This window comes from Ochotona curzoniae, unplaced genomic scaffold (assembly GCF_017591425.1).
Source record: "Ochotona curzoniae isolate NIBS_2020 unplaced genomic scaffold, NIBS_Ocur_1.0 scaffold_4701, whole genome shotgun sequence".
In the NCBI taxonomy this organism is placed as follows: domain Eukaryota; kingdom Metazoa; phylum Chordata; class Mammalia; order Lagomorpha; family Ochotonidae; genus Ochotona; species Ochotona curzoniae.
This window is the reverse complement of record NW_024467122.1, coordinates 7,781,133-7,793,651: the sequence shown is the minus strand read 5'-3', so window position 1 is coordinate 7,793,651 and position 12,519 is coordinate 7,781,133.

The window sequence follows — 12,519 nt, the reverse complement described above, 5'->3', positions numbered from 1 at the left end:
AAGGTTCATGTTCCACTGCATTCATTGGGGGTTTCAAAATTTGGGACTTGAAGGAGTTAAGTTAAACTGATATAAATCTACTCCAGAGTTTTAAACTAAAGTGATGTTTACTCTGACAAAGGTTGAAACCTGACAATTCTTTTATATCTAAGCTCGAAAGCCCAAGTATTCAAACTGGGTTTCTAACTGAACGACCTACAAGGTTGGGAAAGATTATGTTATGTTTTGTTGTCTAGACTTCAACTAAGAGAAGCCTTCAAGCGCCAGGCAGCACTTTGGACACCTGATGACTTCGATGCTCTACCAGCAACCTGTAGAACCCCCTACTGCTGCAGTTACTCAATAGCGCCCCCTTCAGCGCGAAGCAGCTAGAGCGGTCGCCATCCCTCTGTCCCGAAGAGCAATTGGGTTCACTCCTCTCTGGAAATGTGAGGAGTTAGATGGGATTACAGGCAGTCAGGGTCTCTGGTTCCTGGTGAAGCTATGTTGCCTACGTTGGCCATTCAGGAGTAATGAAGAACCAATGACCAAAGTACAAGAAGGCCTGGCTAAGACAAAAAGAACCCAAGCCACCTTTTCCAAAGGACTCTCAATAACCCCTCCCCCATCCCTGTATCATCCACTCAAATGTAGAAAAAGATGTTTTTCTAATCAAACCATTAACCGGTTTCTTTTGCAGGACTAAGAGTGTCCCTCCGTTTCCCATTCCTCCCACCAGGCTGCAACCACTGCCAAGAGAAAACTCAGCTTGAAGAAGCCATAGAGAACAATGCCCCTTTTCCTTTATATATAACAAAAGGGAGGAATATAAGGAGTTATTAGAATACCCTTCCCTGGACCCGGCACTATCTCCTCTTCCTCACAGCTCACGAAATTCGCGCCAGTCCAGCCATCCACCAATCAGATGTAACCCGGCATTTCACCTGAGAATCCCACCCCCAATCTCCCAGCCCCTTCCCCAGCTCCGCCTACTTACCATCCTTAGGCAATCACCTGTGACAATTTCAAGCACCAATCCCCTGGGGCCTGCCCCCAGTCCTTCCCAATCCCCGCCCCCACACCTTGCGGACCCACGTGAATGGCGCCAAGGACCCCAGGTGCGGCTCTGTCTCCCTCCTTCCTGCTTTTCCCCTTTCCCTTCCCTTCCTCCTGCTGCTCTTCCACCGACCTGTCCTGTTCCTTCCCTGCTAGAATAAACCTCTTAAGATACCTCGTTGTCTCTGGGGTTTTCAGCTCACGGTTTTGGGAATTAGCTGCACATAATACCATAATAATAACGTAAGATCACAACTTTAACTGTTTTAAATAACTAACAGGGAGTAACTCAGCCTGGGAGGGCTTCCCAGAGGAAGTGACAGTCAATGAAAGCACCGGGCTTGTTGCCGACAGATGAGAGCGGCGCCTGAGCTTGAGAACATGTGCAGTGATGGCCAGCAGCTTGTCAGCCCTCTCTTACCTGCTGGTGAGTGTGGACGGTATGCGGGAAGACAGCTTCAAGCTGCTGCCCGGGTCCTCCGGGGGCCTGGGGCACTGGCAGGAAGAGGCAGGCGGGAAGTGGGGTGATACGCATGGCTGGAGCGGCAGTGACGGAAGGAGTCAGGCAGTTTCCTTTCCAGTCTGAGCAGTGCAGAGCTGACAGCCATTTTCTCCTACACGAGCTGGGCGTCCCAGTGAGAGGGTAGTAGGCAGTTCGGGTATTCTGGGTCCCCAAGTCATTTTCTCAAATATAAAATCCCCCACCATGTCTTGGACAAGGATGCTATTAGCATATCAATTCCCCACCTGAAGTATCGGCCATCCCCTCTGGCCATTGTGGGAGGGCCTCAGGCTGATCTCTTTATCATTGAAAGGAGAGCAGGAAGAAGTAATACACATCTGCCTAAGGCCTGGAATGTCCTATGTCTGGCACCTCTGTGGCCTTTTGTCCCAAGGCCAGGTACCATGGAAACCAGGAATTTTCTTTGTTCATGGAGAAACAACTTTGAGGGAAACCTTTAAAAGGTGCATTCCCCACCATTCATGCGGGTTATTTACTTCCTGCCACTATGGCAGAGCACTGGGGTTCTTCTTGTCCTTCTGCCACTATGGCAGGGGGTGAGGGTCTTTTCTATCTCAAAACCCCCTCCCGTCACTAGAACGGGAGTCTCTCTTCTCAAGCTTTTCTAAATAAATCTTGCTTTAAAACTAAACTGTGTCCGCACGAAAATTCTTCTTTCCTGCGAGACAAGAATTGAGGTTGCTGTCATATTCAGGGTTAAAAAGCTTGCAACACCAGGGGCTGGGAAGGGGGCTGGAGCAACCCTACAGGCCCAGCAGCCTCCGCCCCGCACACAGTGACTCCTGTGGGCCCTGGGCCCTCCCCAGGTCCCGGCTGGCGACACTTGGCTCCATTGCAGCTGTGGTTTTTATGCCATATTCACAGGAGAGCTTGCAGAATGGATCTGTGCGGTTCCACCCCCACCATCTCCCTTCCCGAAAGCCAGTCACAAAGTCATAAAGCCGTCTTTGTTCCCTGCAAGCTCAAAGTTAGCTCTTGCAGGAGCAAACCCATCGGCGATGGGAAGGGGAGGCTCTGTTGCACTAGGAGTGTGCGGTGTGTTGGGGCCCAGGCAGCAGGCAGGGTGGGTGAGAGGTGGCTGGCACAGGCAACAGCTTTGTGGGCCTCTGGGACCCTGGATCCAAGAATAGCTCTCAAATCAGGGTACGGGGTCAGGGAGCAGGGTTCAAGCACACCCCAGGACTCTTCTGCCCTTCTGAAAATTTGATTTGGTTTTAATTAAAAATGTATTTATTGATTTGAAAGAGTTACAGAGAGAGAGAGAGAGTATTCCATCTGCTGGTCCATTCCTCAAATGGCCACAATGGCCAGGGCTGGTCCAGACCAAAGCCAGGAGCCAAGAGCTTCATCTGGTGTATCACATGGGTGCAGGGTCTCAAGGCTTTGGGCCATCCTCTGCTGCTTTCCCAGGTCACAAGCAGGGAGCTGGATGGGAAGTGGAGCAGCCGGGACGTGAAACTGTGCTCATGATGTGTGCTGGCATCACAGGAAACAGTTTAATCCACTGTCCCATGGGGCCTGTACCTCCATTTCATTCTTTTTTTATTTTTTAAGACTTATTTATTTTTATTGGAAAGTCAGATATAAAGAGAGGTGGAGAGACAGAGAGGAAGATCTTCCTTCTGTTGATTCACTCCCAAAGTGGCTGCAATGGCCAGAGCTGAACTAATCCAAAGCCAGGAGCCAGGAGCTTCTTCTGGGTCTCCCAGGTGGGTGCAGGGTCCCAAGGCTTTGGGCCGTCCTCAACTGCTTTCCCAGGCCACAAGCAGGGAGCTGGATGGGAAGTGGAGCTGCCAGGATTAGAACTGGCACCCATATGGGATCCCAGCAAGTGCAAGGGGAGGACTTTAGCCGCAAAGCTGCCACGCTGGGTCTGCCATTGTTTTATTTAAGAAAATGCTTCTAAGCTAGTCTGTAAAGGATTAGCCCCAGGGGACCAGCAACTCAGAGTCTGGAGACCCCAAGTGCCTCCCAGCAAGCTGGCTCAGTCGCTCTAGCCTCCAGGCCTGCTGTGGAGTGGAGTAGCAGCTGTGTGTCAGGTGCCCAGCCCAGGCCTGGGGGCCTAGGGGCCCACAGTCAGGGAGGTGATTAGCTGCCCTGCCCTGTGTGAAGCCAGCCTTCGGCAGTCCCAGAGGCTTGTCTGGTGCACCTGGCAGCCCTTGCCCAGCACAGGCCTGTTACCCAGATGGCTCTCCACACCCCAGCCAGCAAGAGCAGGTGGGGTCCGAGAGCAGCAAGATGAGAGACTTCTCTGGTGCCGGAGGCGAGCCCGACAGCCTCTACTCACCTTCCTCAAGGCATCACAAGTGCATTAGGGGGAGGGAGACCAGAGGCACTCGGAGGCAGGGCAGGAGCCCAGGGTGGCACGCAGGGACATTGGGAAGGTCACACCTTCAGCTTCCCACCGCCTGCCTCTTGCTCCCTGGAGAGATGTGGCCACCCCTGGCCAGAAGCTGGGGAATCCCTGAGGAAAAACTCAGGAGGGGGAAGAGACAGCTCCAGGGTGAGTTCCTGGGGAGCCAGTGTAAGGCCGCGCGGAGTGAGGACAGCCTTACCGACTCTCGAGAAAGTGAGTCTCCCCAATGATCAACGAAGGCGAGGCTTGATGCAAAAGCAGGAGGATTTATTCAGATGCCAGCGCGCTGGGACGGAGGCCAGTTCCTCACGCAGGAGGGTGGCACATCCGTACTCAGTCGCTACACCACATGGCTTTTATAGGTCAAAATCACAGATACAGCATTTTGAAAAATAGCTTACTAATAGGTACAAATAGAATCATAAAACAATAAAGTTAGGGGCTGTTTTTTCCTGACCATAACATCGTAAGACTGCTGTTTCTTTTAGTTCTTTGTCACAATTTTCCTTGAGTTTGCTTCTTTTTCAGACCAAGTTTACTTTTCTCAGACCTTTGGAGCCTCCTCCAAGAAGTCGGGGACTTTTCGGCTCCTCACTGTTTTACCTTGATTCCTGCTGAGATACTTATCTCAGGGCCACTGTTGAATTTTGTATCCTGAATCCCAATTGAACCTAATCATTTACCAAAGACATCCTATTCAGCTATTCTCAGCAAGTAAGACAAGTAAAGTACAGAAGGCAAAGAAGCAAGTTAAATTTCTCTATTCTAAATCTTCCTTTTCACCAGCTGGACAAGAAGAGCCTGGGAGGTCCTCCCAGCATGGCCTGGGATCCAGATCTTTGTACAGCATTGCAGAACAGCAAGTCAGGCCCATGTGATGTCTGACACCCTGGCCCTGCCCCAGCTTGCTCAGAAATAACCCTTCCCTGGGGCTCCCAGATTGTGTATGAGTGCTGGGGTCTGGGGCCAGCCTCCCTTGCCTGTCAGGCCATTGCATCTGCCGATAAACATCAGCTTGAAGGCGTTGAGCCATCACCGGCCTTGCAGAAGCTCAGGGCTGCTGGAGAGACAGGCATGCAGCTGCAACCACAGCTCTGGGGTGGCCGTCGATCCACACCATGTGACTCGAATGTGGCTGTTTCTGCAACAGCGGCCGCCCCATTCCCCTGTACTTGAAGAGGGAGGTGGCAGGCTCCCTCTGCCAAGCCAGGGCTGTGCATCCTGGACACGCCCAGCTCTGCAGGGGGCCTCTGGCTCAGGTAGGTCTGCCCTAGGTGGTCCTGGGCTGCTGTGGTCCTCCACCACCTGGGCATGGACCCAACTCTCCTGACTTTACAGACAGGAAAGATGAGATACACAAACGCTATGGAGGTTAGGCGTGGGGCCCTGGATATCTCTCCTTAGGGTGCTCATCTCCCACCCTTTTTGGGGTCCTACTCAGGTGCCAGGCATTTTGCCTCCAATTAAAGCTGCATGTTATGCCTGGGCAGTGGGTATCAACGTTTAGCATCTTCACCAAGGATAGGCTTGGTCCCAATTGTGGAGACCCCTGCCACCAATTCCCTCTCCCCCAAGCTTCTAGGCCTTTCCATTCAAAGGACAGCTTGATAATACTGTATGACATTGCTACAGCCAGGAGTGGCGCAGTGGGTAAGGGCTACACATGGAAAGTGAGTTACGAAGAGGGGGTGGGAATTGAACCAGGTTGGGGATGAGTGCACTCTGGAAGGGGCAAAGGACCAGAGTGTATTCTAGGCAGGTGCAGAAAGGGCCACCAGAGGAGACGCAGTGCCCAGTCATCCCATGGGGAGCCCTGGATGTCGCATTAGCGAGTGGCAGCAGGAAAAGTGGCAGGGACATAGTCTATGTTCCAAAGGTAAGAGAAGCCAGAGCCAGCAGGCTTTTGTCAACAGGTCACTTTCCCTAGTATCCTCGAGGGTGAGTGGAGCTGGACCCTGGCTGCCTTCCACCTAGCACCCCTTGGGAATAGCCGTTGATGGCTCTGGCAGCTCCCTGGCTTGTCAAAATACCAAGCGGCAGGATATTTTGTGAGGGAAATTTTGAAGGGTTTGGGGTATCAATCAGCAAGTCACAAAGTTAGGAATCTCTCTACATGACTTGTTGTCCACTGTGGGAGCCCACAGGCTGTGTTTTCCATGGAAACAGCGCCTTCGTCTCCAGTGCTCCTGGTTGAAAGTGCCGTAGCGAGTTTTGAAAACTACATGCACAGGGCCTGGCGCAGTGGCGCAAGTGGTTAAAGGTCCTCGCCTTGCACCCCCGGGATCCCATATGGGCGCCAGTTCTAATCCCGGCAGCCCCGCTTCCCTTCCAGCTCCCTGCCTGTGGCCTGGGAAAGCAGTCGAGGACGGCCCAAGGCTTTGGGAACCTGCACCCGCGTGGGAGACCCGGAAGAGGCTCCTGGCTTCGGATCGGCATAGTATCGGCCCGTTGCGCTCACTTGGGGAGTGAATCATCGGACGGAAGATCTTCCTCTCTGTCTCTCCTCTCTGTATATCCGCCTTTCCAATGAAAAATAATAAAAATAAATCTTTAAAAAAAAAAAAAGAAAGAAAACTACATGCACAGTCCCTCAGCGTATCCTGAAGAATTCATGATTTTTAAAAAAGATATTTACTTATTTATTTGAAAGCCAGAGTGACAGAAAAAGGGAGAGTTGAAAAGGGAAGGGAGGAGAGAGAGAGAGATCTTCCTCCCACAGGCTCACTCCACAAAGGACAGCAATGGCTAGAAGCTGAGCAGATCCAAAGCCATGTGCTTCCTTCTGGTCTCCCAAGCAGGTACAGGGGCCTGAGACCTTGGGACATCTGCTGCTTTCCCAGGCCACAATCAGGGAGCTGGGTGGGAAGTGGAGCAGGGACAGCCAGGACATAAATCAATGCCCACAGGGGATACCTGGGCAGCAGGTGGCTGCTTTACCCGCGCTACTGCAGTGCCAACCCCTCAGATTATTCTTGAGCAGCTGGATGACTCCTACAGCAAGGGGCACCCTGTGGTTGCTGGACGGGCATGTCACTGTACCTGGGGTGGGGGGCACGACTGGAGCAAAGCCTCTCTGGCCGTCCTGAGCCCTTGACGCTTCAATGAGTAACATCACCCTCACCAGGAACTCAGTGATGCCCTTAGGACCAGCGTGGCAGGTGACCCACATGCCATTCCTCCCCAGGGCTCTACGCCTCACCCACTGCCCGCAGGCCACCCCAGGGGTGGGCACAAAGAGACACTTACATGCTATACACAAAAATATCCACAAATTACAACCTAAGCTATTTCTAACCCTATGCTTTCTTTCTTTCTTTAATAAGTACATTATTGCAATGATGTGGAAGATCTGGTTCAAATGAGGCTTTTTGTGTGTGTGTGTGTGGGGAGCATGTGGGTACCCGCCCTTGGTCTGTGCCATCTTTCTCCCACCCCAGGCTTCACCTGCCACAGGGAGTGGCTGTGAGGCCACAGCTTCAGCCCCGCCCAGCTCTCCTTGGCCACCTGCGACTGTGGCTCCTCCGTGAGGACAGGCCTGAGCTGTTTAAGGGTGAGGATTTTTGGCCCTGAGGCAGAGGTTCTGGCTGGGCCTGTCTGCTGTGCCCCACACACTCCTGGCCCAGCCAGAGGTGGGCGGGGCCGGCGGCACGCCCAGGGCCCAACAGACTCGGCTTGCATGGCAGGTGCTGCCACCGCACACAGCCGCAGGCCACAGATGACAGGCACCCACTGTGTGTGGGACCCTTGGATTCCAGGACCTGGCCAAGATGGGTACCCAGGTCCTTCTGGGTATCTCCGTGCTTCCTGGAGGCCTGTGGGAGTGAAGACAGCTTCCTGAGCTCCCAGAGCAGGGGTGGGGAAAGCCACAGCCCAGGGGTAGCCCCCACACCTCTGTGCAGTTGGGGGTGCGTGACAGCACGTTCAGGACCAGCTGTCAGAGAGAAACAGGGGCTGGGGCCAGTGAGCGGGATCTGCATCCTGTGACACATCCAGCCACCCACTCATTTCCTTGGGTTTCAAACCTTTGACCATTCAGGGCAGCTGGGGTCCCACTAAGGATCAAGGAAAGCACCTTTGTGTCCCCACGGGGCTGGCAGTGCACAAGGGTGTGTGGGAGGGATTTATGGGGTGGGGAGCACATGGGGACCTAAGGGGGGGATAGAGGAAAAGCTTGGAAATGTGGATTCACCGGAAGCGGCATGCCACGCTCCTTTGCAGCCAGTCTAGCTGCAGGGCCAGCCTCTCGTTGGCCTCTGTCTGTGACCATTGTGTGTCACTCATCATCCCTGCCCTGCTGGTGTCACCTCCTCTGGCTTCCACCTTCTGCCCCCGCCATAGCCCCTGCTGCTGGCCCTTCTTCCCCGCTCCACACCAGCCTTGCACCCACACTGGTGGTCCCCCTGGTCTGCGTGCCCCAGGCTCCTGCCCACAGCTGCCCACAGCTGCCCACACCTGCCCCCAGGTGTCTGCCCTCAGGCTCACTGGGGCCACAGATGTGACCTGTTCTCAACAGGTCACAGGTCAAGGTGCAGGGGGCTGATGCCTAACAGAAGACAGGGCCCTGGCCCTACACGTGTTGCTCTGGCTTGTGCCCTGGCTGACCCTAAAGTGTGGTTTTTGGATGGCTCCAAGGCCTGGCTTCCATCATGGGCATGGCTGCCTGCATGGACAGGAGAGTGAGCAACCCTGATGAGTGTGTACTGGGGGTGAGGCAGCCTTGGAGAGGTCCAAATCAGGGTTGGCAAATCCATAAAGGCATGGTTTGGCTAATGTTGATCTAAGTACATCAGCCAGCTGGCCAGGTGACATTACATGACAAGTTTGGTTTGGAAAAATAGCCACCTGCTAAAATGCAATCAACTCTCAGCAAAGTCTTTGACTACCTAAATATGTTTTGAACCCTGTGGAAGGCACCTCAAGAAAGCATGCCTTTGGTCAGATGCTCATTGGCAGCCAGGAAACCCGTGCTCACCGCCGCTCCTTGGTTTTCATCAACGTGGCATCCAATAATACCCAGTGTCACTGCTGGTGCTGGTTCTGCAGGATTGGGACACTGTGGCAGCCAGGGGCTCTGTGCCTGGCCTGCTGGGACGCGGCCCACTCGGAGGGTCAGCGGAGGCTGTGGTTGACGCTCCAAGGGGCAGCAAGGTTACAGGAGAGACCCCACTTCGGGGGAAATGTCTTCCCCATCCCAGGACAGAGCATCCAGGCTCCTCCTTGAATGCTCCCTCCTGACTGGTCCAGTTGGGGAGGCACTTCCCTGCAGCTCGGGGGAACGTCCAAGGTCCCTTGATGGACCATGTGGCTACTGCACACACAGGTTCTGGAGGTGACCCCAGGGCTGCTCAAGTCACGATCGCAGGAAAATCCAGCCTAGGGCAGATGGGGACACCGGCTCTTGTCCATGTCTTTAATGGGAGCCAGGTCTGTGGCCCTGAGTGCCTTGGCCCTCAGCGTGCTGCACGTCTCACGTGCTTCGTGTGGGCAGTTACTCCAAAGTGTGTCTCAAGGAGTCGAGGCCTGGCATCAGGGGTTAACAGAACTTGCCCATGTAGGGCTTATGAAGGCACATGGCTTTGAAGAAAGCGAAAAATAATTGGCAAGAAGCCACTATTGAAAGGAGATACCATTTCCGAGCAAAACCCTCCTGGCCTGGCACCATCAGCTTGAGTTTTCCATTTCCAGGCAAGTTTGGAGGCAAAAACAACAATATGTTTTACATTTATCAGAGGAGTGGATGGGGCAATACAGCTCCAGTCCCCCCGGGAGAATGCTCAGGGCTGGCTGGGTTGAGGGCTATGTCTCCAAGCGAGGATGGCTGTGCCACCTCCTGCCAGCTCCACACCCAGGCAGCCATCCCTAATCTATCACAGCACCTCCATCCTGAACCCTACACCCCCTCCCACACTGTTCTGCTGACAGCACTCTCAGTGGACACCTGTGGCCTGTTGGCCTCTCGGGTCATATTACCTAACAGTTCCCATGCACCAGACACTGACATGGGTGTTGGGAAGGTGACAGGGCTTCGAAAAGCCTGGGAAAAAAGGAACCAAAAGATAAAAGTTTATTCTGTAACGAAAACCCTTCAAATCTCCGTCTTTTCCTTGAAATTTTGTAAGGTTCCTTCTCCTCCCACGGTGATCCAAAAGAAAAACATGTCCTTGGGGCTCTGGGGGTGTCTGTGGTCTTGGGAGTGGGTGTGGCGAGTGGGGGGACCCAGGAAGGACTGTGCAGTCACAGCAGTGGGTGGACAGGACATGGTCTTGGGGCACGCCCAGTGGGGAGCTGGGGAGCAGGAGGTGTCTGGGAGACTCAGAGAGCCAAGGGCATGTGTGGGACAGGGTCCAGAAGGTCAAGTGCAGGAGGAGCAAAGTTGCCCCAGCTTTCAGGAGCTGCCCTGCCCCCCAGCCCGCCACCCCAGCCTCCCACGAGCACCTCCATCCTTGGCATGTCCTCCCAACAAGCATGACCCCTTGCTCTCCAAGTCCCCCATGTGGCTGAGCCAGCTCCCCATCCTTCTGCCCCCAGCCTGCCAGGTGAGGGAACCCTGGGGGATAAAGGACCTACGTCTTGGCCTCCCCAGGAGTTCCTGAAGACCCCTCTCCCTACCTGGACTGTCATTGGACCCTCACTCGGGCCAGCCTGGGTGGCCGTGTTGGGGGCGGCAGCCTCAGGCTGTTGGTCCCGTGGGTGCCACATTGCAAAACTCTCATGGTTTTTGTTTTGACTTTTGCTCCTGTCTTCCCTGAAGTCTAATTTACAGCAGTAAGATTTTTAAAGTTTTTTTTTTTTTTAATGGTGGTGAAACATGCATGGTACAAAACTCACTGTTTAACTATTTTAAATATACAGTTCCCTGTCATGAATCCCCAGTGGGTGCATTCCCAAGTTGTGGTCTGTTTCCAGAACTTTCTCATCCTCTCCAACAAGCACTCTTTCTCACTGAGTGGTTGGCACTGGCTAAGGGCTCTGTGCTTTCCGGCTCTGGACTGACTCACTCTGTCACCCCTTGGAACACCTTATCAGGAAGTGCTTTTCTGTGACTGGCTTGTCGACTCTGGCCCGGTGTTGTCCAGATGCACACACGCTATGACACATCTCAGAGGGTTTCTAAAGGCCATTGTGTGGTCATCCCACACTTTGCATATCCATTCCCCTGTTGATAGGCATTTGGGTTGTTTGTATTTTTATTTATTCTGAACAGTGTTCATATGAATTTGGGGCTACAAATATCCACTTGAAGCCCCTTTCCACATTCTTCTTTTATTTTGGTTTGAATTCCCCAAACTGGATATTGCTAAGTGCCTCTCCCCAGGTCCCCTTGCTATGTCCCTTTAGCATGGTCAATCTTTTTTAAAAATTTTGGTCATCAGGCCTGGTGTGATGACTCATTGGCTAAATCCTCACCTTGCAAGCGCTGGGATCTCATACGGGTGCCTGTTCCTGGCTGCTCCATTTCTCTTTTTCTTCTCTTTCTTTCTTTCTTTCTTTCTTTCTTTCTTTCTTCCTTCCTTCCTTCCTTCCTTCCTTCCTTCCTTCCTTCCTTCCTTCCTTTCTTTCTTTTCTCTCTCTCTTCCTTTCTTTTTTCTTTCTTTTCTTTTTCTTTCCTTTTCTCTTTCCTTTCTTCTTCCCTCTTCCCTCCCTCCTTCCTTCCTTCCATTTTTAAATTTTTTCTTGGAAAGGCAGACTTACAGAGAGGAAGAAAGAGAGATCTTCTGTCTGCTAGTTCACTCTTCAAGTGGATGCAATGGCTGGAGCTGAGCTGATCCGAAGCCAGGAGCCAGGAGCCAGGAGCTTTTTCTACGTCTCCCATGTGGGTGCAGGGTCCCAAGGCTTTGGGCCATCCTTGACTGTTTCCCTAGGCCTCAGGTAGGGAGCTGGATGGGAAGTGGAGCATCCAGGACAGGAACTGGTACCCATATGGGATCTTGGAACATGCAAAGCAAGGATTTAGCCACTGAGCCATTGTGCCAGGCCCTGCTCCACTTCCCATCCAGCTTCCTGCTTGTGGCCTGGGAAAGCAGCAGAAGATAGCCCAAAGTAAGGGTGGCCCTGCATCCACATGGGAGACTCAGAAAAAACTCCTGGCTTCAGGTCAACTCAACTGCAGCTGTCGTGGCCATCTGGGGAGTAACCAGTGGATGGAAGGTCTTTCTGTCTTTCCTTCTCTTTGTGAATGTGCCTTTCCAGTACAAATAAGTAAATCCATCTGCAGGAGCATCCTCAGATACGGTGGTAACACAGCAAGGGGCCTGGTGAGCAGAGACTCACTTTCAGCAGCCCTGCAGCTCCTGGAGTTTGGAACCTGAACTGGGGGTTGGTGGCCGAGAGGCGGTGGCTGTCCCCGCTGGGTGCAGCTGGGTCTGAGTTATGCCTATGACCTGAGACCTAAAGCAATGGAAGGGACCTGTAGCCAGGCCCAGGTGGGGGCTCCTCCCTGGCCTGAGGTTGCTCACTTTGGAAAGCAGCAACTCGGTTCCTGTCCCAGTGATGTCTGTATGTCACAATCGAAGCCTACAGCTGACACAGATGTGTAACAATGACTACGACCTCTAGATTCCTGCACCTTTGATTCCTCCATGAAAGCTATTGATAGAATGCAACA